Here is a 27,813-nt window from a genome sequence, read left to right on the forward strand (position 1 = left end):
AACTGAAGACAAGTATGACAATTTGGACAGAAAATGGATATCTATAAGAAGTATAGCAAGATTGAATATGTTTCAATAAGTTGGTGGTTCTAAAGCAGTTATGCTATGTAAAGTGTATAAAGATGGCATTTAGTGTTTTAGATTAGTTGAGCAAAGTGAAGTCTTGACCTAAATCCATCTGAAATGCTTGGTCATGCGAGAGAGCCCACAAGGGGTAAAATTCCTGAAGGCAGATCCAAAAGGCTCATCAGTAGCTAGGATACATTTACTTGGAGTGATTGATGAAAAATTAGATGCCACATGGTGTTGGCAGGGCTATAGGCTGCATGAGAAGCAGCTGTGAGCTCATGAGAAACACTGTGATGGTTACCAGATTGATTTTCGTAAGTCCTGCTGGGATGATGGTGAATGTTGCTTCAAATGCGTGGGACACTGGTCCTCCTTGAAGAGTTTTGAATAAGTGAAAAACATGGACTGTGATGACTGTGCGCCTAAACAAAAAATCTCGATCTACATGATCTCACCTGAAGACACCACGAGATTCTGTTGACCCTTTACTGCCTCAAATTTGCAGGATGTCCAGGAGCTTTTCAGCAAGTGTGTGCATTTGAAAATGTTAAGCACATTAATTTGAATTATAAATGTCCTACATAGGACGATAGATGGCACATGGTGTTGGCGGGGCTGCCGAGTTTCTATTTTTTATGTAGAGTTATGTTTGCATGTTTGCAACATATACAGCAAACATCATATGCCAGGCCAACTTACAGTATTAAGTACTGTGTGAGATTATAGCAGTGAGAACTCTGCACTAAACCTCGACATTGGGGTTCCCAGACCTGAACAATGTTTGCATTACCCCCCCACCCCGCTCTTTGTTGGAATGAGAGAATTTTATAACTCAACAACCCCAAACAAATTAGTTACCTAGTCCTAATCTTCAAATTCTATTCTCTTGAAAAAATGAAAACGCATACAAGAATGTGTGTTATTGTGGCTGATTTCCCAGAGTACGTGTCTCTTGAAAACGATGAACACTAAGAATAATGTCATCTTAATCCCTTTAAAAACCGAATTAAGACCCCTTTACATGGTTTATACCCTATGTCAATTAGAGATGGTGTTTTAAATCAAGTGATGGACCTGTTAATGTAATTAGCTAATAATAAGGTTATTCAATTTTAAGTGACAGCTATGCCTCTGTTATCATTGTAGATTGCCTGTGTTCTATGCTATAAACAGACACTTAAGAGATATAGCAGCAGGAACTAAAGCTCCCCACATGCTTATATAGCACTACATCATGTCATTACATTTAATCTTCTCTCTCCCACAGTTTGTGTTTGGCCCTGTCTCCCTGTGTTCTCCTTTTTCTTTTATCTTCACTTTCTTATTTTCCCTCGGCCCCCGGCAGATGGCTGTCCCTCCCTGAACCTTGTTTTAGAGGTTGCTTCCTGTTTAAAGGGAGTTTTTCCTTCCCGTCATCACTAAGTGATCCCTTATAGGGGGGCCATTTGATTGTGGGCTTTATCCCGAATACGGTAGAGGGTTTATCTTACAGTACAAAACTCTTTGGCACTATATAAATGAACCTGAATTGAAATGAATTTAATTCCAAAAGGGGATTCAAATTCAAAAGGGGATTTGCTTATTTTATAAATTACACAAAGGAAAAGGACAAAAATATGCATTAGATGTGGGTAGTTACATTAGTAGATATACATTGGTTGAGGGTGAGGAGGGAAAACTTGGTGTCTACTCATACTAGGTATAGTTGGCTTGCACTGGGTCCAAACATTGTCCCTACTCCACTGCTGACCTGTATTCACGCTGCGCTCAACGATCCAAGCCTGAGTGCCCTTCAGATTGTCTCGATATCTCAACTTCACTCTCTCAGAATCTCTCTAGCTCACTTTCTCTCTCTCACACACACACAGACATACACATATGCTTTTGATAAGGGTTCCTGCATAATATGAGCTTCAGGATTTTCCACATTTTGTGGGTTAATTGGGGACATTTTAACTCTGTGATTTTCACAAAGGCAGCTAAGAAAGTGTTAGAGCTCTGTTTTTGGTTGCCATTAGTGATCACACTACATGTGTCTCGGGCTTAAGCGCAATACACATGCATGGATGTATGGATCCCGTGGTGTTTGTACACCTTCAAACACTTTGAGAGACCTGCTGACTGTCTCTGGCTACTTCGGCTTCCTCCCACATCCCACAGTCACAAAGACATGTGGAGGTATTTTGTCTGTGGATGTGAGGTAGATTAAGTGCATAGAATAAAGCACTGTACAAATGCATGGATAAATGTGGCTTGTAGTCAGGCAGTTTGAGTGGTTGGTAAAGTAGAGAAGTGCTATATGTTAATGCCAGTCCGTTTCCATTCGTAATCCATCTGTACATGCCTTAACCACACACACAGACATGCACACACATGTTTTTGCCCATCACCCTGCATTTTTCTCACAGTAGCTTTGTGTTAGGTGTACAAGAAAGAAAAAATAACCATGCAGTTTTTTGTAAATTAAATAAAACAAAAGAAGTTTAAAGCTACTGCCTACTACGTCTCTACTATTAATGTATGTACCGTGAAACCACAGTGTCTGATCAAAAAGTCTAAATCCTGTCATGGCTTTCACCACAGAAGAGTGTGTGAAAATGAAAAGCAACAGGTATTCTTTTCTGCGACGGTTGCGTAACCCTTGAAACGCTTGCACTGAAATGAGAACCGCTACAAGGAATTTCTTTTGTTTGCGCGCACTAATGTTACGAGAGCTATGATTGGAGATTTATTGTAATCAGATTCCATGTGCGTAAATATAATAACCATGTATGGCTCGCTTGTATATGCAATGATTTTTATTCTCAGTATGAACAAACAAACAAACTTAGCAAATATGCAAAGCAAATATGACAGAAAAGCTGAGGTTGATAACATAGCTAACGCTTTTAATGAGCTTCAGTAATGTTTTCGAGGTTCTCAAGGTAAACCTGTGACGTACCCAGAATGATGTTTTGACACCTTTTAATTGCATTTAAAGTCAGAGGCAGTGTAATTACTGGAGTGAGCTATAACTGAGTAGCAAAATGTTTAAATCTTGCACAGGTTAAACTATTTCTCAAAGTATTACTTTTTATTTATTGTACTCTACTTCTTTCAACTGGAAATTTCATTCTGTAGTTACAGATAGGTCTTTTGCCATTGTATATAATGACGCACTTCCCAGAAGAGTTTTCCTTTTTATATCTTCTTTCATCTTGAGGATCTTAATGTGCACATAACATTTCTAATGGAGGCCCTTACACAAGGCAGAGTTTCTTCAAGTGACTGAATCCTGTAATTCTACTTACTGAGACCTTTTGCACTCTTAAAAGTGCTCAGAAGTAGAGTGGATTCTTAGACATAATCAGGGATCACAGCCATTAGGAATTTTTACCGTATGCATACATGCAATTTTGTTTCCGCCGACCTGCAGCCTAAACCTGAAGACTGTCTTTTGACTGGAAAAACTGTTTCTGTACACCTACACACTCACAGCACCTCTCTCTCCTCTCTGTGGCAGTAGTTTTTTTCCCTGCTGTTGCCCATTCATTCATGGATGAAATGAAGTATCCTGTGCCGTGTGGATGGATACCTGCCCAAGTTAAACTCAGTCTGACAGGTTCTAATGCCCTGGTCAGTGTACTAAATTAGGTATTGGGAGATAGTGAAGGCTTCCTCTGCTACTATTCCCCATGGCCTTGGCCTCTTTTTCCAGTTATGCAATGAGTTCAGGGACTCTTCGGTATTATCAAATGTTGCTAGTGAGGAATCTTCCCTGTAGTTACCTGCCGCACAATGTATAATCTGTCCACACGGTTACAGTGGCTAAATGCATCAAACAGCTTATTGGCTGTGGTGTGAAGTTGGCTGGCTATTTGTGACTTGATTGATTGAGATGGATTTCTGTAGGAGCAGCCTGTGGAAATTTAAGTGTTCAGTGGCGAGCTGAGAACACGGGCAACAGAGCAAATCATTGAGGCAATCGACCAAAAGCTCTGCGGTCAATTTAAATGCGAGAAACCTAATATGGAGACAAAAGTTGCTTTGGTTTGTGTCTTTTGGGGGGTGGGGCTGAACTCGGTTCAAAACTTTTCTGCTCCCCCCGTTCCGTGCACCATCAGCGTGCATGCATCCATCCTTTCCTCCTCTCTCCTCTTGTGCAGTCCTGTGGTAGCATGTTTAGCACTGCTGACATGAACAATGGTACCATTGCCTCTGTCTTGCTGGAAGGAGCACCTCGACAATTCACACTGATTGTTCTCAAATTGCCCGGCTGGGAGAGTCAGCTCTTCTGTTTGATGCTTTAAAGTGCCTCTGATTCCACTGGTGCAGGTATTTCCAGCTTTCACAGATTTTTCAATCCTACCCACCCACCCCCACCCCCACTCCCGTGATTTTTAGGTTGAAAGAGTGTAGTAGGGTTTTAGAATATTGACTCTGGAGCTCAAGGAAAACAAAGCAGAGCAAAGAGGAGCCGGTGCACAGGAATCTTCTCCTTCTGCAGTGTCATCCATCTTAAGCTGAATTCATCACATTCTGCAGTCATTTTTCTGGAGGAAAAAAAAAAGAGAGGTTTGCCATCTCTCATCCCAGAGCTTCAACTATTGCACTACAGTGGAGGATGCATTATTCTGCTTTGTTGCGGTTGCTTTACAAATGCTCAGTGTTACGCTAACTCACCTCTACAACTATTATCTGAATAAGCCCATAAAAGCTATGACTGCTTTTTCATCCTTTGAATGATTTGCAATGTTGGAGGAGTTTCCTCTTATCCAGCAAACTTCCTCCTGTTGTTACTCGGAGAAAAATATTTATGCATCAGAATTAAAACCAAACTGAATCTTTGATTAGAATTAAAAACGCTACCTGTTAGGTGCTTCAGCACCCACCACACAATAATAAGATGATGATCATAATTCTTTTAGTTTGCTTATTTCACTGAGAAGCGATCTGCCGCAACATCTGGTTTCCATCATTTTCTGACACTTTGTGTTTCGAGTGTTAATGGTCTTGATGGTTAATTTTAAACATGGAGATAAAGTGTAACACATCTGTCTAAAATGAAGTTTAATGGAACAGATCCCAGTGAAACAGACATCTGTCACCAAGTGAAAGTCTCCAGATGTGTAATGATAATTGGACCACAGCAGTAGATTTGTCACACATTGCAGCATCTTGTGATGGAGCAGGATGATTCAGCTCCAAGCAGCTTTTGCCACTGACTTGTGATGAGCGCAAAGTCGAGCGTGTTCTGTGCAGTTGGAGTGTCCAGACAGTTGTGGTGATGAATGCATGTATCATCGGAGCTGTGAGTGTGACAGGTCTGCCATTACGTGAGAGTGATAGCTCAAATGGAGCACCTATAATTACTGACCTGTCAACGGAGGCAGCCCGACTGCCTATCCCATATCCATGCACTTTAATTGAAAAACACCAGCTAGATTGCTGCATTAAACTCCTGCGTTGATGTCTGCGAGGCTCTTTGTAGAAATATGACGCGTGCTGGTTAGCCCCTGCAGCAGGTGGTGACAATGATAGTAACAGGACTGGTTGGTAAATGATTTAATTCCCACTCGGCTCTGCTGCTGTGTGGAATGTGAAGGTGAAGCTGTCATGCAGGATGAATACACTGAAAGCACAGACTGTATGTAAAAGATCTAAGTAGCTTCTAAGTTAGAAAAATGAAGCCAATGTGGACGTGCACCCTGTTGACCTCTAGCTGCAAAAAAAGTACTGTGAAGATGAAAAACAGCCCACATTGGACTCGCTTGGCTGTGACCTCAGTTAATGACTTTAGGAAAGGGCTAACTTGTGATTGGTTACACATGAATTATACTTCTGCGTCAGATCAACACCATTGTAACTTGTGTCATAACTCTATTTTAACTCTACACCACAACCTTCTACCTGATGTGCACGTCCTGAGAAATGTAACTACACATCGGGTTGACGGATACCTCGACTTGATTGATGTGGAAGGTTGCAATGGAGGGATAAAAGGACTTTCCAGTTGCACCATCAGTTAGGATGTAGATTTCCTGCAGGAGTCTAAGTCAAGCTTTAGAGCCACACCTCCTTTGTCATGTCATGTTAAAAAAATGATGGAAACAGTCAAAACGCTCAGCTTAAGGCCTTAAGATTTCACCATGTCTACTATTATAAACAGTCTGTGATTTTGAGTATTAAAAACTGCACCAGTAGTGTTATTTTAGGCTTACCCATAACATTTTCTTCAGTTTTGGCTAGCCACTCATCCTGTTTAACACAAGAAAGTAGTTTAATGTGCTGCATGTTCTGTGCCACTTCCCATACTGGTATTAAATTTTTGGGTAATGGAGCATCTTTAACTTTCTCTTCTTCTGTGTTACAAAAGTTAATCAGGAAACCATAAAAATGCAAATATCAGTGGAAGATAAAAAATTCCAGCACTACCATCTGCATATGTGTTCCCTAAATGACTAAAAAGGTCATTCAGTCATTAAGTTAAATAAGATTATCAGTATGTTTGCATACACATAACAATGATGCTTTGTCTTTGGGGTCGGGGTTTGTGTCTTGTGTGTATAGTTGAGTTTAGCACTGCATCCATGCACATGCATGTCTTCTGTCCGACCTTTTGGCCTACCTCTGAACCCATTATCTCTGAGAACGCACCAACACGAATGCCCTTCACCGTGCAGGCTTATCACCTGCCACTCCTCCCCTGTCACCTCGTCTCAGATTCAGGACGAGCTCGGCTGTTCCCCGGTGCTCCTGTTGACCCTGCCTCTGTGAACAAGACAGAGACCTTTTGAAGGATGTCCCCGCCTAATCCCGCCACCTCACCTTGCATTGACGGCTTGTGTTTATCAGCTGGAGCAGGTTAGGCTTGAGGACACTCTGCATGAGGGAGAAATAAATAGACAGGAAAAATCAATATGAGCTGCATCAGTGGGCTTTCACGCTTTAAGAAACAGGTATTCGGCACATCATTCAGCATAATATCTCACCAGAATGCGTTGTCGAGTTCGAGGTCGAGTTTATTCAGCGGTGGATTTGATCAAAAGGTTTTAATATGGGCTGTATGATGTAGTTTATTAATGTGAACAGAACAATAAAAACAAATCCACAATATCTGTGCCTTTCAGCAAGTTCATCAAGGTTGAGGAAGTTGATAAAACTTTATCAAATTGAGTCAGCATATTCTTTTCACATCCAAAAAGGCACAAAAGGCACTTTTACATTTTCTTCAGTCTTGCTGGGACCACGGTATAGTCCTCTGGGTTTTGCTGACGGGGCAGAATTAAGCTGAAGCCACTGTTAGGGATGTAAAGCTGCCTGTGTTTATAGGTGACTCCCGTGCTGCAATAAGCCAAGCTGCTGCATCTACATGATGCGCTATCAGATATCGAAGGCTTTTTGTTTTCTTGTTGATAAAATAACCACACCTGCGGTCAACCCTTCTCAGGCTTCACAGCTTCAGACATTTGCCAATATTGTTATACTGCATATCCTGAAGAACAAAAACCCCACAGCAGATTGGTAGGGTAATTGGCTGTAAAACAGCTCTGTAACATAATGGAGGTGTCTAAGTAATCTCAGAGCTGTTAGTGACACACTGAGATGAAATAACCTGTCATAAACAGCTTGGACAGGGTAGTGTGCCACTTAGGGCATTTTTTGAATCTTATCTGAGTTGAAAAGCCCCCCTATGAGACTGTCTTTATGTGTACATTGGATTTGTTCAAAGCACCATCTATATTGATCAGATAAAAGAGCGGCTGTGTAGACAGGACCGAGTTTGAACAAAATTTGAACAACAAATTTTGTTGCTATAGTTTAGCGTCTATGCTCTTCACAGCCTTAGCGTTGTTTTCCTCTAAGCTTGTACGTTCTCCTTGATCTTTCATATTCACTCACACTTGTTGGCTAATAGGTTTAGTCTTTTTTTGTAATTGCCTACTACCAAAAAAACACAAAGAAAACAGATTCAATGTCTGCTGTTTTGAATGATCTGAAATATGTGCTCAAACCCCACACTGGACTTCTCTGAAAAGTGAGAAATTAATTAAGCTAAAACTTTAACCATTAAAACTCATTTTTCTGTTCGGGAATGAAGATAAATAATTTCAATTTGATTAAAGAGCTTGCGTCTACTAGTGGAGTAATCATTACAGAAACATGAAAAAAATTATTTTGCCACTTACCAGTATTGTTGGTGGTGGTCTAATGAATTTGTTAAACATTGTATTTGGAAAAACTTCAGTAAAAATGAGTTCCGGGAGGAATTTCTCCTCCTGGAAATCGTAGCCAGGTTACTCTCAAAATTCTCAAACCTTCTTGTGGCCACTTTCATGTTGGAACTACTTTCTTTCTCTTGTCTATATCCATTAGCCAAAAGGCTGGTTAGACAAATGGCACTACAGGCCAGGGAAAAGCATGTTTAATTTTGATTTTGTTGAAGCGCCATTTCACTTAAAAAGCCAAAGTAAAGCTGTGTTGTGTTGCATCGGGGTTGTGCAAAGTTACCTGTGGCTCTAGCCTCCGAAATACAGACCAGAGCACGTACATCCCTGCCAAACATGGCACTCCTAACCTCAGTGTGATGAAAAACTAGTTTGAAAGATATTTTCCTGTAAGTCTGAACCAAATCCCCCAGCAAATGCATTCTCAAAACAAATCCAGTGTGCAGTGCTACAAACGTGCAGTGTTTTGCACTTAGGGGTATGTAAAGAGATCTAAATGGATGCTGCAAAAGAATGGCTCTGGCCAGGCTTTCCTTTTTAAGGCCTTTCTGATGAATAGCAAGCTTGGTTATTCTCTCAGTATGAGACTCTAATAAGCCCAGGGACCCAGTTGAGGCCCAAAAGAGAAGTTCTATTTAAACCAATCTAAGGGAGCACGGAGCATGATTTACGATGTAGGACTGACTGCAGTGCTGCTTCTTTCTAGCAGACCCCCCTCTGTAGCCAATCACAGTCAAAACATTCAACACTTCCTGCTATGGCTGACTGTGGACCCTACATGGTACCACTGCTTGCACTGTTGTCACTGCCTCTAATCTATTTGATTGATTATGAGCCTAATCCCCACATAATTCTCTGTGTTTTGTCCCATGCGCTTACTATATGGAGGTACTAAAAGGCTAAAGGCACTGTTAACCATTTCCTGTGTTGCAGAGGGTTCGTTTCCCCCATACATATCTCATATTGGATTACATATTAGGAAACTATGACCTGTAAAGGTCAGATTTAGGTAAGCCAAGCGTGTGATTTGCAGCTACCATCCATTGATGAATGTCACCGGCAATGGTTATACATCACTCAAGCTCATGTTGCATGTACTGAAGTAATGGAGCTGTCTTTATGTGAAACACGCTTGACTTTTCCTCAAGGGACTTTCACTTTTAGCAATATGAGAGAGAGCTTGGAGGGAGAGACTTGTGGCAAAGTGCAAATTGCATTGCAGGAAGCAGGTAGAGAAATATCAGTCAAAGCTTATTTTCATACAGTTACAGTATGCTTCTCTTTTCTTAGTAGTTGCATCATACAAACTGTTCCCGGTGGTCATACCCTTGAGGTGATGACAGGTTAAGTCTGTCAACCTGTTGCTATTGTAGAAAAGATGGCACTGCAGAAAGTGTTGTGAACTCTGACCAAGCAGCACGGACAGCATCTGACTTTTGTTCAATCCGGCTCCGAGCAGTGTTGACACAAAATGACTGTGTTGGAGTGGCAGACAGTAAGAAAAAGCCGAAGAGAGGCAGCGTGTTATCAGACCAGCATAGGAACCAAGCCACTCAGAGTGATAACACAGAAAACACATTCACATCAGACAAGCTGCCTCATCCCTGGTCTCCCACTATCTCCTCTCCTCTTCTCCCCCTACTCCTTTTGAAATAGAAAAACAGTCAGAAAATGACAAGTTTGGATTTGCTAGCCCCCGAGTCTGCGCTGGAATGAGGTTGGAAGAAATTCAAGTCCTGGAAGAGAAAGGACAGTCCCTTCATCTGGACCGATAAGGTTTTGTGGGGTGAAGAGGCACCTTTTGTGAACGTGAACACTGCCACAAACTGCTTGAGGATATATTTTTCCATTTACTTTTCTTAGCATACAAAATGAGACCTTCAGCTCAGTCCAAACCTTAGTTAGTAGGTATTGCATTTCTTCAGATAAATATTTACTTTGCCTAATACAGGTAACTATAGCTTTGCATATATTTTGTGTGTGAAACTCTTTAAGTTAAACTTCTTCATCTTGTTGGATGATATTTCTTCAATTCACACGATAAACCTCGCAGCTAATATCGATACACAGCGATCCATCACCAGACTTCATTAATGTTGGGACCATCAAACGAAAGTAAATAGGACAAATTTAGAAGCACTTCATCGCTCTTATTCGACATGTCTGACTACCTGTCATGCGGCAGTCTACCAACTCAATATCTGTAACAGTGGGGAGGCACTCAGACATGAAAGCAGCAGTATTAAAATGCTTCTTTAAAAAATGGAACAAAGTCACTCAGCGTCTGATGTCTTAAGCGGATTGAGAGAAAATCCAGCTGCCTTAATGTCAGCTCAACTGTCTATGGAGTATAGTGAGTAGTAGGCTTTGTGGATGGCGATGTTAGTGAGGAGTGGACTCAAGCTGACAGCAAGAGGTGAGAGGAGAGGAGGGGGGAGGAAATTTGAGGCTTCTTTTAATGGCGGCAGGTGCATTTGAACTGACTGACGTGGCTTAGAGGAGAATCAGAAAAAACAGGTGCGGTTCAGCGATTGGGGACGCGGGGCCTAAATTCTGCACTCTCAAGGAAAAAGGATTTTAATTGGTTGTGACAGAAAGACATGACAGCACTTCTGCTTGCTTGTCAGAATTATTGCGAATTAAAACGCTTACGGAAAAGGTAGCAGAAGTTTTGACGGCATAACACATCGTTTACATGTGAGTCACTAACGTGTTCGTAAGCACCCTCCTAATTATTTGTGAGTCCGCCTGAAGCGGGTGTACACGTGTGAACGCGGTAAAGGGCTCGACTTAATCTCACAATCGCACCACCAACAGACACCGTGCGGCCGCAGTTTCTAATGCTTGTCCCACATATTTGTCGTGTTGCGGTTTACAAAACAAAATTAATCTAATTTTGACTTTTGTCGAAATGACAGCAAATCGCGTGGATTATGGATCCTCAAGGAAAAACCCAGCAGCTATGAGCACAGAGGAGCAAGGAAGACTTTACTCAGCTGACTTTAACAGTTGGAACCGAGTGAGCTCATTCTTTGCCAGGGAGCTGAATGCATTACCAGTGCCAATGCAATATGCAAATTTTGTTAAAGGAAATGTAATTTTCCAGTCCCCCTTGTTGATTGCACTTAATGCAGCTCGCAAAGAGATGGTGATTTAATTCAATATCTGAATGCCACTAATTTAAATCAAGGAGCAGATTAATCTGCGGCCATTGTAATGCATAATGCAAATATTTGAAGCATATGCCTTTAAAAGGGGAGGTAGAAGGGAGCCAGCAGGGGAGGAAAACGCGCCTGTTCTGCAGAAACACCACCTGTGGTCATTTACTTATCTTATACGTCAGCTTATTTCATGTGCATCAGACACATATGTGTACATTAAGCAAATTAGGAATTGTTGGGCTAGAATGCATCAGCCTCATAACCAGGTTTACGTACTAAGACTTACAGTCTAGTAGATAAAAATTTGAACCAACAGACTAAAAGGAACAGAGATGCTAACAGCATGTGATGGGTGTCCTGCTGTAAATCTGGCCTAGCGTATAATGTGTGTTAATGTTAGCTGGACCTCCTGGGCTGCTCTAACATGGGGCTGAATTTTCCCTCGGGGATCACCGACTTATTTCTGCCATCCTTTGCACAATCCACCGTATGCTGATGCATTATGTTTTTCATTATCTGTTACCACTTTTTCCCCCCTCTTTCCCTCCCTCCCTATCTCACTCGCTCACACCTCCCACAGTTCTGGACTGCATCTAACAGGGCATGGTGATTAAAAGAAATGTCAGTGCATTCATTAATAATTCCACTGAGTACTGCTGCGCTCACTGTGCTTATTCAGTCATATCGGGCATCTTGGAATTGTTCAATTGCTGTACCAAATGACACTCTCTGTGCCAGGATATGTTATACAGTCTCTTAGTTTGTGTGTATGTGTTTGTGTGTGTGTGCTCATAATGTGTGTTCGAGTGTGTTCAACCTCTTATTTCTTTCCTTACTTCTTTATGGGTTCACTCTCGATAGACTGTGCAGTGTTACAAAAGAGGGAAATGGGTCCTCACAGCTGGTCAGTCACTCGCTCTCTCCCTTACTCACTTTCTGCTTGGCCTCTTTTTTTTTTTTTTCTCCTCCGCCCTCCTCTTCATCACTATTTCTCTTTTGCTTAGGAAGAAGGCCACAGCTGGCCAGATATCCACATAGAGCTATGCCTGAGGGAGCCCCACGCAGCTGGCGGATAGTGAGGTGCAGTAATGGAAGTGTTGGGGTGACGTAAAGAGATTAAGCACAATGGGGTTTGAGTGGTGCTGAGATTTGAATGTGGTGATATTCATTTTGTGTCCATTTGTTAAATTAATAGTTCTACTGTGTAAACGGGTGTAACAGCAAATGTGTAGTGACAATGTAATACTCAAAATATATCATATGTAATGCTGATATCATGTTCCGTCCAGTTGTGGTTACAGACTCTCTTGTCACCTACATGCACTGAGATGTAGTAGATGGTTGGGAGTGTTTGCAGTTTCAGTAAAAATGATCCCAGTGGACCACAGTATTTTTCTTATACAGTTACCGAAACGTACCCTAGCTTTAACCATGAAATGGTGGCAGACACAAAATGGCTATGATTTTTTTTTTTTTTTGTCATAACAAACACCGCCTGAACCAGAAAACACACTTTAGAGTTGTTTTGCAAGGACTTGTCTATATTTATGTATAACAATAAAAACCCACTGTGGCAATTTTCATGTGGGAAGAAAAAAGAATATGTAGCTTGACAGTAAATCTAAGCCTAGTGCAGACTGACTGTATTTTCACATGTAATTTCTTGTGAGCGTGCTGAGATCTCTAACAACGATGTTTCTGTCAGGTGTGTTCTCTCCTCTCGCTGCTTCGATTTAGTGCTATTTCTGGTTGGCACATTGTGGTTGGGTTTAATGAAACACATCTTTGAGCTGTGAATCAGGAAGCCAGCTATTAATACGTTATAATACCCATTGTGTTCATTCATTGTCAGGCAGAGAAATGGACTAGTCTGTCTCGCTGCTATCGCAAGATAACATTGACAGCTGAAGCTAGAGGTGGACACAAGCCTCATAGTAGTCAACATCTGGGCTACACCTGCTGCAGATATCATTTGCGATGGTTAGTTTAATTTACCCAGAACTATTACTTAGGCTAGTAAATTTAGATAAAGATTTTCAGTGCTTCAGTAAATAGCAGTGAATTTGTATTAAAGCTGAAAAGTCCCAAAATGTCACAGAAAGTAGTAATTTGCACCTTCCTGGTTGCTTTTGATTTCATCTTTTAATTGTCAAAGTGTCACAGTGAGTCCTCGTTGCTGTTGTGTTTGTGTGCTCAGTGAGTCAATCAGCGAGTCCAGTAGCTTGTGCAGTTTCTTCGCAGTCCTCCTCCTTACTAAGAACACAGAGTTCTGAGGATGCTTACAAATAACCAGGACAAGTCAAGGCCAATTTATTCACTCAGAGACATTTTAAATGCTTGAACTTAAATGTTGCTAAATAGACACAGAACTTGCTGAATTTCTTCTACTTCACCAGAACTTTTTACCTCTCATTTATCATTTATTTATGTGGATGGAGGTTATTTGCTTATATTTGAAAGTAAAAAATGTAACAGAAAAAAGTAGCAAAAAAACAAAAAAACCCCCCGAAAAGTAAAAACGAATTTTAAAACATAGCTTTTCGATAGAGCCTGAGATATTTATCAGTGTGTTAATATTATCAGCTAGTATTTAATGTTTATTTTATTTATCTATAATGCTGGTAAATGAAAACTAAAAAAACTAAGAGATGGGAGAAACCACCCTTCAGATAAGTTATGAGTGTTGGGCAGAGTGTAAAAGAGTGAATGAATAACTACACATAACAAATGTTGGGGAATGTTCTGAAAATAAAAAAAGTGTCCGGTATATCAGAATATAGGATTGTTAAATGACCAAATATCAGTATCGGTATCCGTCTTATGAATAACATAATTCATCATTCAGGCTCTACTTTATGGTCTGCAGGTATTTATACTTAGTCAGTCAATATCTCACAGCACATCAAATCTCATTAGTTGTGGCAGTCTTTTGTTCCTACACTAGATTCAGTTTCCTACCTACCTATTTGATTGCTCTGTGTTGCTGCTGCATTAAGTTACTGCTAATGTCAGTCTAATAATTCCTACTGCTGTTGCTTTATATTAAAAGCGGCAAGAGATAATCACACCACATTTTCGTCACCGAGGTAAATGCTATTCACCTTCAGATACTACAATATATAGAGTCAATGTTAGATAAATGTATATTACAGAAAGTCTAAGATCTTTATTTACTAGCAATAGTTATGAAAAAAGATGAAAATACAGAACCAGTTGGCGAAAAGAGGAGTTATTAGCAACTCCATCCATCCAATCAATTCTTCTTCAGGTCACTAGCACATTCAGCTCCACAGCATCGAAATAGCAAACGGATCATAGTGCGCCTGCATCTTTGACTAGCCCCACGTGCATGTGTGAGGAGGTGGTAGTGACCTGGTGAAATCTGGGGTCTCTGCAGCAGAACAAGGGGAGGGCAGGAGGAGTCGTCGCCTGCTGCCGCGTTCTCAGCTGGAATTCCATTTGTCCCCTCACCGGAATGAAATGGCATTGATTGTTGGCTCAGATGTCTAGCAGGAGGGTGGGGATGGGAAACAAGGTAGAAGTGGAGCGAGGGGGAAGGGTATGCGGTGAGTTTATTTGTCACAAAAAGAGGCAGATGGGCAGGAAAAGAGACATCTGATGGAGATGGGGAAAAAAAGAGAACAGAGGAAAATGCAGAAAAAGTGCAAGGCTTTTGCTAAATCCGTGCTAGCCCTTAAAAGGGAGAAGAAGAAGAAGAGAGAGAAAGGGGAAAGTTTGGGGATAAAAGAAGCGAGTCTGGGCATCAGTGCTATGGAAGCAGGTGGTGGCGGCAGGCTCATCCTCAGATCTTTCTCAGTAGGATAACTCATCAACATTCTTTCCACAAATGTAACTATTATCACAGGAAAGGAAAGATGGGACCTGGGTGCTCACAGGGATTAGTAGTCATGTACTCACGCCATTGCATCTTTGAAAATGGTTTGCTTCTACTAATTTTTCTTGAACATTGTACCACTCTATAAAGAGAATATAGAAAAAAAAACATCTCTTAATACAAACTGACATTTTATTAGTATATTAAATATTAATTTGGTGATGATGTCTCAGACACATACTAAAGCTGTCCTCATGCTCTTTACTTAGCTCTAATTAGTCAAATATTGTTTAGAAAATCACATTTAGAGCAAAGAAGAACATCCGAGGAGACGATAACGACTCGACATTCTCAGAAACGTCACATATGAACCCCCTCTGCTGTTATTCACTATAGCAATAAACAACTAAAGTATGCATAATGGTGTATAATAAGCACCTTTTCCTGCTGTTTCGTGGCACCTTACTCATGCATTCCAGCTAATGATGAAAAGAAAATCTTTTTCGGTTATTTTCAAGTGTTCGCAAAGCATAAACATTGCTTCACCTTTGACCCCTGTTTTTTTTTTCTTGTCTATTATATTTGTGCAGTAAATCTAATAGCTGAATGTATCCCCTTTTTACAAGAACTGCAGAAATAAATAATATATTAAATATAGATAGTAGTAAAAATTTCATTAAACAGTAGCAAAATGTAAGCATAGCTCTCAGAGCACAGGTTACTGCACACAGCTACCCCTTTCTTGCATTCGATAAAATACATAAAGTCTGTCTCCAGGAAAAACATTATTCATGTAAATGATGCTCATGGTTTTGTTCCTTTTTACGACTTTTAAACGGTGCAATGTGTGCTTATAGCAACAGTTAAACTTAGGTCATTATTTTTCTAAATTCCAGCTATTTTTGTGTTTTTAACGTTTTCTTTTCTCGCAATCGATGAAGCTTTGGTCATTGAGGACTTCAAGTTACTGCTACTGATTTAACTGGAAGAAGCAAGACCTAAAGTCACCAGCATTTTCAGCTAACAGTGTTATTGTATAAATGTATGTGTAGCTCTAAACACACAAACTATTTTCTGAAGTTTGATCGGTGTGGCTGAGGGCCACCAGATTTTTAGCTTTGGCATAAATTTTCAATGTCTGAGGGGGATAGTGGGCTAGACTTTTATTGGAGGCCCTCGGTGGCACAAGACAAAATATTTTCTGCTGGTGTCATCACTCTTCTGAGGCTTGCCACTGTGCTAATAAAGAAAATGTAGGAGAGGCTTGTTGCAGATGTTTTGAAAGAGTATGAACCCAAGTCACGATCTTTTCCTAAATCTAATTAAACAGCAGCTAAGATCAAATGTCTGGTAATGGAATTAGGTTTAACTCACCTGTTTAGTGGTTAGAGTCCTTTCATTCTCGCACTGCCAGTTTTCTGATGGTTTTGAGTAAAGCTTATATGGCTGTATGCTCCTCCAGAGCACTCTCCTGACACTAAAAGCGATACCCAGGTGAACCTATTTTGTTACAAGATTCTAAATGTGAAAGTTAAATTCAGCTAAGCTTTGAAGATGTCCTACTGTGTAAGGTCTACATGCAGACAAGCCCATCTGTGTGTGTTTCAGCTTAAAGAAATCGTGATGCAGGGAATTCTATAGAACCAAAAAGCCTCTATAGAGGACATCAAAGGAAAGTGGTCAAATGTCTGCTCTGGGAAGTGCAACTCCTTATGCTGCAGTCCTCTTTCTCTCTGTCTTTGCTTGCTTTTTTGTTTGCTTTTTCTGTCTGCCAGCCCAGACTGTGGCGTTCCTTCTCCAGGGAGATTCAGTTGACATGCCGCGGGCTAAAGGATATTTGCTCTGCACATCAAGTAAGCATCATGCTGCTGTTTCTGTGGACAGCCCCAGAAAATGTGAAACAAACAAAAAAACAAACAAACAAAATATATGGATATACTTACTAACAACAATTCTCTATGCTAGAGCGACAGGAAGTCACTGGTTTAACGCTGAGGGTTTATTTCCTACCTGGTTAAAAAGGTTGAGCAGGACTATTAGCTATCAGATTTGTTTTGACACTAATATTGTTGAGCAAATAAATATCATGACTACACTATCAGAGCAATAAGACGCGGACTCATGCAGTCAACACATCCCGACGTCAAATATCACCCACACACACCCAGGCGCAACCAATAATAGCCTATTTATTTTTTATTTACTTACCAAGGATTGAATCTGGCAAGTTGGCTTCCTTGTGCATGAATGAACAGCAGTGTGTGTGTGTGTGTGTGTGTGTGTGTGTGGGTAGGTAAGCCTTCATAAATGTGAATACATGTCCAAGATTGTGTATGCATAAATGAAAAGGGAATGAGGGCTTAATTACACAGAGAGAGAGAGAGAGAGAAAGAGCATGTGATAACCTGATGGCTCCACTGCATGGAGAAGAAACATTTCTCCCAGTTGGAACAGCGCCTGGGACTCTGGATAGATTAATAATGAACTGTGCATTTATAATTCTGCTGACTCATTGAGATACAATATCGCTGCAGCAGGGGGCAACATCTGTGGTTTTAGTAATTTATTTATTTATTTAAATTCTTTTTCCTTGTTGGAAAAAGACTCTTGAATAGCCGAGCACGGTGATAGAAGTAATGAAAAGTGAAAGGGTGGGGTTATTACAAGGTCAATCCCATTAAGAATGCCTGAGGATGAATGTATGGGCCACAGCTGCCGGGCATGTTGGGGTGTGCCCTTCATCAATCACCAACTTTTATGGAAGTATGGGAGAGCTGATTGGTTTATTGCCATATTTCTGAAAGACTTAAGTGAATGACAAATTAGGAGGGGGAGAAAAATACACAAAAATATTTTGGTTATTATTAGTAGCAGCAGTGGCAACATTGTAACAGAAAATAATGTTCCTTCATTACCATAAAAATGGGCATTGTAGTTTTTCTTTAAAAAAAATAAAATAAATCCACATTACAACCATTTTCCTACCGTTTATTACACCAGCTGTATTAATCCCCAGCTGAAAATAGTCCTCATCAAATTCGCTATTTACTCCTGTTTCGGCATTCTAAGTTAAAATGTGTCACTTTTATGTGACAATTTTAAACCCTTACATCTGCTCAAGGAATTACCTCTGTCACAGACAGTCCTGGGAATTGAGCGCTGTGGAATAAAACACTGATTATTCGACTTTTTTATTGCCATTTGTGGCAATTTTCAAATAACACCAGCTTTATTATCTTGCTGTAGTGTGTGAAAATTAAGTCTTTGTATACACTTGTTGACTTTAATAACGGGTTTTGTTTTCCAATAAAATTATACACCATATTATATGTTATTATATACATTTCCCAGTAATATAGCAGGTGTCAGTTATTTCTTCTAGCAGACAGCATAAGCAGACACAAAGAGAGCTGCTTGAATTCATGAGTATCTCCATCTGTGTAAAAGGTTTTGATGTGAATCTCCTCTGGGAAGCAGCTTAATAATAACACGCCAGCAGAATGCATGCATCTCCTACACTCCTGCACCATGAGTGTGTTCATGATTTAAGAGCACATAATTCAGTTTCTACACCCAAATTGTGTATTAGCTAGGCAACATATTATCCAGCAGTGCAAGTGTTCTAATATGCATCTATAAGACTGCTGAACCAGTACACAAACAGATGACAACTATGATTGTTATCTTTCCTTTTATTGATGTATTGTTAATGCAGTCAGTGCATTGCTTGTTTAACTTAGCCGACATTACATGTATTATGGAATTTTATATTGGCCAAATTTATTAAAACCTTAAACAGACTTTTATGAAGAATACAAAAAAACTAGAACATTAGATGTCTTTCTTTCTGTTTGCAGTTTAAATTCTTGGTTAGCTCAGCTGACAATTATTAGATGTGCCATTATTCTTCTCTGCTTGCTAACAAGTTGCACATTTCTTTTCGTATTGACCCAGCCATATCAGTAACGCATCCTTCCCTCTCCGCTCGACCACCCATTGGAACCAGCTAGGCTTCAGGGAGAAGACAACCTCTCCAACGGCCAATTACACCATTAATTGCTTATCAGATCCAATTTGGGATTGCAGTAAATGAAGCAAAGTATTCTCTGCTGTGTGCGAGAGAGCCCGTGTGTGTATGAGCATGTGTGTATCTTACTGTGTTAGGCTCAACGCAGTGTGTTGCCCCTGTCATCCCCAATCAGTGGAATTGAAACATCTAATTGCTGAGCTCCCACTCGTTTGCCTTCCAAAACATTCTTTTGTTTGCCTAATCAGGCACTCATACACACCCTAACACAAACACACACACGCACACACACACACGCCCACACACAAAGCCAGAGACTGTGATGCATCAGGGCTTCCTTGTGGATTCACTTACACATGCCACATGCATTTGGAGTGTGAAATATAGAAAGATGAGCAAAAGTGTACATGTGCGCTGACAGGAGGTGATGTAACTGATGAGGAGCATTTCATTTCATAGTCGCTGTCACGGGTGAATGTGCTGCCACATCCTTTAATTAATAAAGGGGCATTAGAGAGCCTCTCCACTCTTAACCTCTTCTGCCTCTAAGTTTGCTTGTAGCGCTAAGTATGGATATCCCTGACAAGATTAGCTCGCCTTTGGTATTTAATTTGTGAGATCTAACTTGTTTTTTTTCTTTTTTTTCTTTCATTTGTTTTTCCCAGTGAGCTTCCTTTAGTCTCACTTGTGATAGATGTTTAAATAAATAAACAGCATTGACGTGACTTGGACTCCTATTGATTTTGCTCATCCCGGGCTTGTAACCCAACCAAACTCTAATGAACCATGCGAAGATTGGGCTAATTTGACCATGACAGGTGAAAAGTTCACCCTTCCGCTCTCCTCTCTGGCACACGATCTCACCTGGGAGAGCACACGTGGAAACAGCATTTAAAGAGTCATGCACACGCACACACACCCATTCATCAGCAAACACAATAACCTGGCTGTTTACGTGATGTTGCATAGTACCAGCAATTGACTAATTGAAGACGTAACCGTCGATGCGTTCACTGGTGTTGTGTCAATTTTTTGATAGCGTTTCTGATTGATTTATTTTCTCAGGGAAAGTGAATCAATGGAAATCTCATTAAGGTGGAAGGTAAAGGTCACAGCACATGTGTAAACGAATGTTCCGGTGGTTCTTAACACAGTCTCTATGTGGTTTCTGAGATATATAGAGTTTGCGGTGAGGTAAACCAAAGTTTGCTTTGTTTTACAAAGCCAGAATGTTCCAAGCGGATGTAGTGATATAGTGCTGCCACCTCTTGTATTTGTCACAGAAATGGTTGCACAACACAGTGATTCACTCCTCCCATAAAGAATACAAACCACTTAAACCACACAAATTGTGAGGCTTTTTTATCTGGATGGATTTCATTTTAATGACACAAGAACAAGTGCCGGGCTGAGTCATGGTTTGCACTGAAATTGGAAACTGCAAAGTCAGATTTGTAGCATTACTGCATGAATCAATATGTCTATATGTCAAAAATGGCTACATATAGACTCACCATCCACTTTATCAGGTACACGTTGTTAGTACTTTTCTACAGAGCTGCCTCAGTTCTTCATAGCATTGATTCAACAGGGTGCTGTGAATATACCTCAGAGTTTGGTCCATATTGGCTTGATAGCATCAAACAGTTGCTGCAGGTTTGTCGGCTGCACATCCATGAGGAGAATCTCCCGTTCCACCGCATCCCAAAGGTGCTCTGTTGGATTGAGATCTGCTGACTGCTGAGGCCGTCTGAGTACAGTGAACCTATTTGGATGCACTGTAAAACCTAATTTTGTGCTTAATAAAGAATATTAAGTAGACTGAACTTAGTTTTTATCAACTTGTTATTATAGCATTCAGCACAAGTTACCAGTATTTTTTGTTCAAAAAGCTGATTATTAGAGTCTGCTTAAAATAGAAAAACTAAGTAAGCTGGAAATTTGGCTTTTCAGTGTGGGAATGTAATTAAGTACATTTACTCTATTCTGTACTTAAAGAGTTTACAACTCACAAGTAGCTTGCATTACCTGAGCTTTTGGCTCCCATTTGTGCCTCTCTGTATTTCTGCTTCGCTGTATTTTATATTTTACTTCATTATCTTACAGATTATATTACTGTTGGAATTTTGTATATCATCTATATAAAACACACCAATAAATCACCCAGCTGTGCATATGGGTACAACTAAAATTATTAATTAGTTAATCAGTTATTATTACACCATTAATTATTATTAATTAGATTTAAAAAAAAAATAGGGCCAGTATTGCAGATGCCAATACTGATACTGATGTTTTTAACCTATAAATGCACCTAAAGTAGGAGCAGTGTATCGTGACTTATTACATGAATCATCATAGGCTTTCAAATTCTGAACACATTTTAATGATCACTCAATCACTGTGATTCTACAATAATGAGTTAACACAATAAAAAACACAGCTTTCAGCATTGTGAAACTGTTTTTTGCTTTTTTTGGAGACCTGAAATTTAAATGTCTGTCTGTCTCTATCACAAGGTATGTTGTTTAATTGTGCAGTGGGCTATAAATAAAACAGACATGACAGTCATCATTTTCATAACCGATGTTTGAGGTATATTTTTTTCATTTTACAAAAAAAGAAAAAGAAAATTAAACTGTTATTTCACACAATTCAGTGTGCTACATAGTGAACGTGGAGGACAGAAACCAAAAGAAAGTTTTCTATAGTCACTGTTGGAAACAAAGTATCGACCCACACTAGCATCAAAACAATACCAATACCTGAGTTTTTATCGATACTATCGTTATTTGGATCGATCTGCCTGCCTCTAGTACTGGTCTTTCTGGAATAGTTTGAGCAAACCTGGCTGCAGTTGGAGAAGCTTCAGCTAAAGTGGTTATTGTTGGCATGGCACGCTGATTTGGTGAGTAAATTGTTTACTCTTATGCAAACTGTTTTTGTGCCTTCTTCGGTTTAACACCAGGTTTGTGAGCTTGCTAGCTAGCTAGTGTTAGCCTAGCTTTCTTATCACCAATGCTTTAAAAAAACCTTTTCAGTGAAATTTACTGTTGTTGGTTGGTACAGTTGTGGCTGATTTTGAACATCTGTGGCATCTGTTAATGTCAAATCTAGCCATTTTTTTTTTTAGCAACATAAGCAAGCTGTTTTCACACTTAACCAACCAACATTTCTATTTCAATGCATTTTAAATAATAGTAGTCATATTATTATTTATTTTATTAAAAATTGTACTTTGATACAAGTTTTGTTGTGAAAGTCAAAGCCAAATTAAAACAAAAATCCTTAAATTAGATTAGTGGCATTTTAAGTGTTTAAAATCTAGGTTGTTTTAGCTGAAAATAAAGTAATTTAGCCTTCTGAAAACAGGTAGAAGTCCACATTGAATCATTGGAAACATTTTTATTATTATTTTATTATTATTTATTTTTATTCATAAGTACTGTATACGTTAGTCTAATTTGGTTGTATGAGATGTACATTGACTTTCTAAGTATTAAGCTATAGTGATTGCACAGCCATTAAAAATCAAATCAGCTACTAAATAATTAGCTTTTCATTTTCTGTCTCCTTGTCTTTTACTTTTTCAGAGATTTTCTGAGTTTATAGAATTGCCATTAGACTGTTTCTTTGAGATTTCTTTGGGGCTCTCTACCATCACTCCCCACATTACATCAAATTCTTGCAAGTCTAGAAAAGGAGCTGTTGGACAGAAAGATGTCTACTGAGTGGTAACTATTTTGGTTTTCCAATATATTAGTGATCTTCAGTGCCATTTATATTAATCATGCGGAAGTTTAATCTTACTCTAGACCAACCTGTTTTAATTCTCGTTTGATTTCTGCTTTGGCTTGGGGAAAGTGTTTCTTTACTGATCTTTTCCTGTCTTCTGTTATTAGACTGCACTATGCTGTTGTCCTCGAAGGAATTCCAGTAGGGCTTGGTGTAGACTCCAGGAAATTATAAAGGACATGCTGTATAAGTATATACAAACAACAATAATTTGGTCTACATTTCTTAAAAGAGTTAGTGCGTGAAGTTGAGGGATACTGACCTCATTAAAAAGCTTGGGCTCTCTGTGACTGTATGTTCTGCACACTTGGATGAAGAAAGGAGCTGAGGTATCATCTGATCACGACATTGTGGTGAGTTGGATCAGGTGCTGGGGGAGGATGCCAGATGGACATGGCACACCCAGGCATTTAGGGTGCATTGGGGACCCCTGGTAGAGGCCCTAGTTCAAAAAATCTGACTCCCAGTTCGACAGCATTCTGAGAGTTGCGGGGGGACATTGAGTCAGAATGGACAATATTTTACACCTGCTGCAAGGAACTCTGGTCGCAAGGTGGTTGGTGCCTGTTGTGGTGGTAAGGCCTAAAAAGAGCCATCAAGCTGAAGGAGTCGTCCTATCGGGCTTGGTTTGCCATCATGTGGGGGCCTCCATCTCTCAATGGAGCAGTTCACAGCCAAGTGTGAAGTGGCGGGAACGAGAATCAGCACCTTCAAATCTTTGACCATGGTCCTCAACCTGAAAAGGGTGGAGTGCCCACTCTGTGTCAGGAACGAGTTGCTGCCCCCAAGTGGAGGAGTTTTGATATCTTAGGATCGTGGACAGGAGTGAACTGAGAGGGGAACGAGAAATTGACAGATGGATTGGAGCCTCAGCTGGAGTCATGTGGACGCTGTACCAATTCGTCATGGTGAAGAGGGAGCTGAGTAAAAGTGAAGATGTCAATTTACTGGTGGATCTACATCCGTAGCCTTGCCTATGGACCTAAGTCATAAATAGTGATTGAAAGAACGAGATTGCAAATACAAGCGCCAAAAATGAGCTTTCTCCGAAGGGTGGCTGGCCTCTCCCTTATAGAGGGTGAGAAATTCAGTCATTCAAGAGGGGCTCATAGTAGAGCTGCTACTCCTTCACATCAAAAGGAGCAAGTTAAGGTGGTTTAGGCATGTCCCTTGTGGAGGAGGCCCCGGAGCAGAGCCTGGACATGCTGGAGTTCCTTTGGATAAGCAGGAGGGGGTGGCTGGGGAGAGGGAGTCTGGGATTCTCTCTTAGGTTGCTGCCACTGCAACTTGGCTGCGGATAGGTAGAAGAAAATGGATGGGTGGGTGACATAATTGTTTTTATCACATTTATAGTATTTTTTGGCAACAGTGTAATAATGTAGCTTGATTACAATTTTGTGTTTTAAAGATTGTTTCCTTTCAGGACACGAGGAGAAACGAGTCCTCCGTCACAGACGATTTGTTCAGTGAAGAATGTCACATGCAGGCCATTGCATCTCCAACACTGCATCAGTTGGGACAATGCTAAAGACTTTCATCACACACTTACATTTGGATCACCTAAATCCATGACAGTCATTCAGGCAGTAATGCCTGGACTGGGAAACCGAAGATAACTTGGTCATCTTAAGTACGCTTTGCTTAGATTTTTTTTTTTTTGAGGCAATGAGTTCTGGGAACTAATTGGATTGTACAGTGTACCCATAATGAATAAGTTGCCTAACTTAATTGTTCTAAGTAAGCTTTACTTCCTTTTTGTTTAAGGCAATGAGTTTGCATAATGTTTTTAAGCTCTGGGAACTAATTAGATTTTACAGTGTGTTCAAGGAACCAGTCTGAGATGGTCTGAGCTTTATGATAGCACACATCATCTTGCTGGCAGCAGACATCAGAAGATGGGTACACTGTGGTCATAAAGGAATGGAGACAGTCAGCAGCAATACACAGGTAGACTGTGGTGTTTAAAAATAAATAAAATAAAATGCTCAAATGGTACTAAGGGTCCTGAAATGTAGCTAGATAATATCCCCTACACTATTACACCACAAGCAGTCTGAACTATTGAACCAAGGCAGGATGACTTTCATGCTTTTATGTTGTTTACACCAAATTCTGACCGTACTCTGAGAATTGTCCTCTAACCTCTGGTATCAACAAGACATTTTCTCCCAGAGAATTTCCGCTCATTGGAAATTTTCTCTCTTTCTAAATATTCTCGATAAACCCTACAGATGGTTGTGGGGAAAATCCCAGCAGATCAGCCATTTGTGAAATGTTTAAAGTCACTTAATGTCCCTTAAAAAAGTACTCATTCTGATGCTCTGTTTTGACTTCAGCAGGTCGCCTTAACCGTGTCATGCCTAAATGCAATAACATACTGTCAGTTGAATGGTTGAGTAAACATTTGTATAAATGAGCAGTCGAATAGGTATACCTAATAAAGTGGCCAGTAAACGTATGTGACGGATATCCTTTGCACTGATGAGAATCAGGGAAATTATCACCTAAATCAGCTTTATGGTGCAATAAAGTGGTTTTCAGCTCATTATTTCACTTTTATTGGACACTTTTTAACTCTTGGTTGAATCTTATGTCTGCCATAACCCAGTTTCAAGTTCCAACAAGCTTTTGTTTCCGAGAAAAAGGTCAAGTTAAGCCCGCATTTCACTTTATCCACCTACAAATATTGCAAACATTAGAAGAGCCATGCAGATTTAGGGACCAAAACAGATTTAGACAACACTCAGTGGTTTTCAATTGCTGTTTTCCCATCTGAATAGAATGTAAATGTGTCCCTTGAATGCTTCATTTTCCTGACATGGGTCAAAAATTTGTTTTTTAAGGAATTTCAGACCACACAGTGTCCAAATATGTGAATGTACGTGCAAATGTAAGCCTACCAGTGATAAATCCACAGTGTGTTCACATTGCTCTTGTCCAGCGCATGCTGTGGCACATTCCTGACAGACAGACCTTGAGAAGAAATGCATGTGCGATGATAGACACAAATGAGTCAAACTGATTGCCACAAAGCTACATTTGTTAGGATAATATTTCTTTACCTGGTGACCACTTTTCTTGCCTATTTCATCAGTTGTTTATATATTGCAGGGTCTCACCAAATGTTAAGAACTGGCACAAGCTGACACTTGCAGCTACTACACTTCAAGGCTAGACTGGCTTTGACTTTTTTGAAGAGTGTGGCTATCCATATACTATTGATATCATGTCTTGAGTTTTTCATTTCTGGTAGAAACTGGTGAAGTCTTCAAGGGAGTCCAGGGTGTTCTTGACTGTCAAAAGACCCCAGACCTCGATAAGTCCCAGTGAACTGTGCAAACCAGTGCCTGAGGGAACGAATATTTCCCAGACTCAGTCCTCCTAGAAGTAGAGTGTTTGGTCAAGAGCAGTTACTCATTCTATTCCCGTACCTCCTTGCCTACACTCATTTCCTCTCTTCTTTGGTGTCTCTTTCAGTCTCTTGCTCCACTGGCAATGTGACAACTGAACAATGATTCATATGCACGGAGTGCAGACTGGAAGCTATTTCAAATGTCTTGTGAGCCTCATTGAAGTAACTCAGTACCCCCCCCCCTCCCCCCGTAAACACACATACACCCACCTTGCTATAGGACAGTTGTGCAGTTTTTTCAGTGGTGTGAATCCAGTAGCATATGAGAATCCAGAGAGGGAGAGAAAGCTGGGATGTTTACACATCTCAGATAAATGACTGTGCTGTTTGCTTTAATAACCACACTAAATGCAGAGACACATGTAATTGCTTTGATGTTGCTCTGATGGCTAGAAATAATAGCACTCCCCATGATTATGGAGTCAGTCAGGTGCTGGAGGTATACACACCAGGCTGTGTGCACACAACTGCTGTGTGTGCACACAACTGCTGTGCGTGTAACTGTACTTGAGAATTCCCCCATCCTTCACCTCCTTTAGTTTTTGTCTGGGTTCCCACCCCAAGGGCTTGATTTAGATGAAATGTCACTTTTAATGGAAAATTTGATGGAAGCAAAACAACAACTTGGAATATTGCTTGTGTAAGAAGCAGGAAGGGAGGCAAGTGCCAGGGTGATGTCAGTGGCAAGGGTTGTTTCCCCCCTGATTGTACTCTTTAGGAATTCATTGGTTGCTTCTATGATATTAGTGTTGTAGCAAATGTAGCCCCCAGGCAGGCTGGGCAGCCGGCATATTGCTGCTCTTTATAGATGAGCGTGCCAGGAGGAAATACGCTTGCAGTCCGGCCCTGCTGCGGACTCACTTTGGTCAAAGCTAAAGGGGAGTGGGTGGTTGCAATAAGTGCTAGAGGAGCTCACTGTGTCTGCCTGTTGTTCTCTTCTTTTTCGTACACTTTTCGTCATAATGGTTTTCACGTCATGAATCTGTATGGGCTGAACTCACATCAGTGGGACACAAAGCTCTCTGGCATGCAGGCATTATCTCAGTCGACCAACTGCAGTATACAAGCTACAGAAAAACTTCATGTATGTCTCCCATGGAAACAGCTGCTCATCTGCATCAAACCAGTGGGTATTTGTTAATGTCATTGGTTCAGCAAATCATCAGGGCGCACCACGGGCAACTCCGGGACCTCTTTTGTAGCAACGGTTCACATATAAACCTCAAAATCAGTTGCTCAGTGTGGCCTGTCATGTAGTTTTGTGTTTCTATAGAAACTCAGGCCACACAGACTTCCCATTTGGCAGC

At 40.4% G+C, this 27,813-nt stretch overlaps 1 protein-coding gene across 2 annotated transcripts in view; it reads left to right on the forward strand.

The window, feature by feature from the left end:
• cdh4 (cadherin 4, type 1, R-cadherin (retinal)) overlaps positions 1-27,813 on the forward strand; it is a 215,250-nt gene that overhangs the window by 40,167 nt on the left and 147,270 nt on the right. The gene's annotated exons all lie outside the window — the stretch shown is intronic.

Source organism: Haplochromis burtoni, unplaced genomic scaffold (genome assembly GCF_018398535.1).
Source record: "Haplochromis burtoni strain Fernald_Lab_line unplaced genomic scaffold, NCSU_Asbu1 Contig_12, whole genome shotgun sequence".
NCBI lineage: Eukaryota > Metazoa > Chordata > Actinopteri > Cichliformes > Cichlidae > Haplochromis > Haplochromis burtoni.